This window comes from Microcaecilia unicolor, chromosome 1, assembly GCF_901765095.1.
Source record: "Microcaecilia unicolor chromosome 1, aMicUni1.1, whole genome shotgun sequence".
In the NCBI taxonomy this organism is placed as follows: domain Eukaryota; kingdom Metazoa; phylum Chordata; class Amphibia; order Gymnophiona; family Siphonopidae; genus Microcaecilia; species Microcaecilia unicolor.
The window spans coordinates 734,914,891-734,918,904 of NC_044031.1; positions in this window are offsets into that span (position 1 = coordinate 734,914,891).

Genomic DNA, 4,014 nt, shown 5'->3' on the forward strand with positions numbered 1-4,014 from the left:
TGCCGGGCCCCCCTCCTTTCCTGTCTCTCTCTTCTCCTTCTGTATCCAATGCTCCGCCTCTTGCCATCCTCCGCCTCTGTGCCCCGCCCCCCTGAGTTCGTCGTCACCGCTCCCCCCTCCACCGGACCCCCCCCTCCGCCATAATGGCCGGTGCAGCGCCTCTCACCTATGTTTGAAGGCGCTTCACGGGTTGGATCAGCTGTTCGTCGATCGCTTCTGTCTCCTCCGACGTCTTTCTCCTTCTTCTTGTGCCCACCCTCCTCTGACGTCAGTTATCTACGTAGGTAACTGACGTCAGAGGAGGGCGGGTATAGGAAGAAAGAGAGAGACATTGGAGGAGACAGAAGCGATCGACGAACAGCTGATCCAACCCGTGCAGCACCTTCAAACATAGGTGAGAGGCGCTGCACCGGCCATTATGGCGAGGGGGGGGTCCGGTGGAGGGGGGAGCGGCGATGATGCTCAGGGGGGTGGGGCACGGAGGCGGAGGATGTCAGGAGGTGGAGCATTGGATACAGAAGGAGAAGAGAGAGACAGGAAAGGAGGGGGGCCCGTCACTGCAAAGTTAAGATTTTTAACAGCTTTTATTTCACACACGGAGCAGCGGGGAGCAGCGGCGACCTCGGGGGGGGGGGGGGCAAGGCCATCCATACAGGACGCTGCTGATGAGCGCCTTTGCCCCCTCCCGATCCTTTTTTAATTTTAGTTTCATTTTTTGTTTTTGACAGAGGGAAGTTCGGTGGCAGAGGGAAGCGGGGAGCTCACTTTTCTTTTTTAAACATGTTTTTTATGGTGCAGGGGGCAGCGGGGAGATGACAGCTCAGGCCTTAACGACAGGTCTGAGCTCACGTTAAATTACTGTCGGTAAATGGTTTGTTGCAATCGTTGGTATGCTTAGTGCATTTCGAATTATCCTCATTTCAATGGTAGTTTCTCGTTTGCATTCCATTTTCGTTAGCTGCTAGCGTTGTCGGAAAATGGCCTTTAATGCGTGCTACGTTTCAAAATGTCCTCGTTAAAGGGTTGTTAAAGGGTCGTTAAAGTTTTGTGCATCTGGGCCTCAATGTCCTTCCTTTCCCCCATATCCAGGTTTCTTCTCCCCCCCTCCCCCCCCCACCATTCCTTATGCCACTTGTTTTCAGATGGCTATTTTCTGACTTTGTTGTGAAAAAGCCCTTGCAGTTCCAGAGAATAATCCCAGCACCTTTTAGACATTTTGTCAGTTCAGCTCCTTTTCCTCTCCTTCTCTTCCAGGTAAAATTTTCTTTCTTCCCTTCCCTTGCCATTCTCTCCATGAACTTTCTCTCTCTCTCTCTCTCTCTCTCTTCATCATTCCACAACACCTACATAGGGAATATGCAATTTCCGCTCTGCTTCTGAAGTGTGAACTGACTGCTAAGGAATTAGGTTAGGCACGAAATTCTGCACTTGGCCTGCACACAAAGACTTTGCCAGCCAGTTATACAGCAGGCATGGTTTTGTAGGAATGCCAGCCTCATTAGCAAAACATTGTGCATTCTTACCTTTCAAATTCTGTTTTAGCTCAGTTGAAAGTGCAGAAACAGTTACTATGCTCTGGTCTCTAAGGTGATATTATCAGCTAGTGCCTCTTTCTTGTCAATAAATGCTTGCTATTTATGAAGACCTTTTCCAGAGATGCCACGTCTCAGTCATTAGGAGTGTTACGCTCATTTGAAAGCTTTCTCACTCTCACATTCTTTGAGTACTATTTCTTCACTCATGAGAGGAAACCCTTAGAGATATAAACGAAGTGGTCCAACCAGTAAGAAGAAATCTGAGCATAGCTTCCTGTCTACTGCTTTCCCTTGCCCTGGCGGCCCCTTTTCCCTTTACTGCAAGCACATGTGCTCTGAAACTGATGTACACTTTTAACTATTGGGTGGAAGTCAATTTTCAGCTGAAAAAATTCACCCAAACTGCTTCCCAGGTTCTCTGTATTTTTTTTCAGAGGCTCCAAAGAAAAACCAGTATATCATTTAATGCTGCCTTGATTCATTTGCAAAGCAATACTACACTTAAATCATTCCAGATTTAAACCCTGGATGTATCATTTGAAAAATCTCACTCTTTGGTCTACAATCTCACTCCTTGGCATGGGAAATCCCTCTTTGGATGGCTCACCCTTGTCATCTCTGCTTTTCTGACTAGTTTAATGTTGGCTAGACAAGTGCCAGGCTTTTAGGCACAATCTGCAGGCACTGGCAACATACCCCTAATTCTATAAAGTTGAGTATTCAACTTTAGCACACAAACTTGTGCGTGCAGTTTATAGAATAAGGTCAGTTATGCCCCTAATTTAGGGGCCCTTTTACTAAAGGGTTGGCACGTGGCAACAGGCTTGCCGTGTGCCAATCCAGAACTAGCCCAGATGTAGATCCCACCCTCAATGCGCATCATTTCTGGTGCTACCCAATGGTAATTGCTGCCTGGTTACTGCAGGAGCCCTTACTGCCTGCTCAATGGGGGCAGTAAGTGCTCCTTCCCCCCCCCCCCCCCCAGAAGTGACCGTACGGCAAGTGGTTTGTTTACTGTAAGGTCATTTCATTTTGTTACTGCTGGGTTACTGCGGGAGCCCTTACTGCCACCTCAATGGGTGCCATTAAGTGCTCCCCCCCCCAAAAAAAAAGAAATGACTGCATGGCAAGTGGTTCACTTACTGCACGTCCCATTTCTTTTTCCAGAATAAAAGACAGCCTTTTACCAACTGTGGTAAAAGGGGGCCTCGGCATGCATCAAAAACACACGCTAGCGCAGTCCCCCTTTTACTGCAGCTTAGTAAAAGGGCCCCTTATTTAATGACATGCTAATTGGCTTTAACAACCAATTATTGAACTTGGGTTATAGAATACTATCCACCTTATAATTGAAAGAGAAAAAACGCCTAAATTTCGACCCAAATCGGGAGATAGACGTTTATCTCACAAAAACGAATAAATCGGTATAATGGAAAGCTGATTTTGGACGTTTTCAATTGCACTCCATCGCGGAAGCGTACAAAGTTGACGGGGACATGTCGGAGGCGTGGCGAAGGCGGAACTGGGGCGTGGTTATCGGCCGAGGAGAGATGGGCGCCTTTCGCCGATAATGGAAAAAAAGTGTGCGTTTGTAGCTAGAATTTAGGGCACTTTTCCTGGACCCTGTTTTTTCACGAATAAGGCCCCAAAAAGTGCCCTAAATGACCAGATTACCCCCAGAGGGAATCGGGGATGACCTCCCCTGACTCCCCCAGTGGTCACTAACCCCCTCCCACCACAAAAAATGATGTTTCACAACTTTTTATTTTCACCCTCAAATGTCATACCCACCTCCCTGGCAGCAGTATGCAGGTCCCTGGAGCAGTTGTTAGGGGGTGCAGTGGACTTCAGGTAGGTGGACCCAGGCCCATCCCCCCCCCTACCTGTTACAATTGTGCTGCTTAATGCTTAGCCATCCAACCCCCCCAAACCCACTGTACCCACATGTAGGTGCCCCCCTTCATCCCTTAGGGCTATAGTAATGGTGTAGACTTGTGGGCAGTGGGTTTTGAGGGGGATTTGGGGGGGCTCAACACACAAGGGAAGGGTGCTATGCACCTGGGAGCTCTTTTACCTTTTTTTTTTGTTTTTGTAAAAGTGCCCCCTAGGGTGCCCGGTTGGTGTCCTGGCATGTGAGGGGGACCAGTGCACTACGAATCCTGGCCCCTCCCACGAACAAATGCCTTGGATTTATTCGTTTTTGAGCTGGGCGCTTTCATTTTCCATTATCACTGGAAAACAAAAACGCCCAGCTCACAAATTGTCGAATAAAACATGGACGTCTATTTTTTTCGAAAATACGGTTCGGTCTGCTCCTTCACGGACCCGTTCTCGGAGATAAACGCCCATGGAGATAGACATTTTCGTTCAATTATGCCCCTCCACGGGTTCCATGCCTAACTGCCTACAATTGAGTGCAAGGATTTACATCAGCCTTTTGGCCGAGGTAAGCGCTCCCACCTAAAGTTAGGTGCAGAAC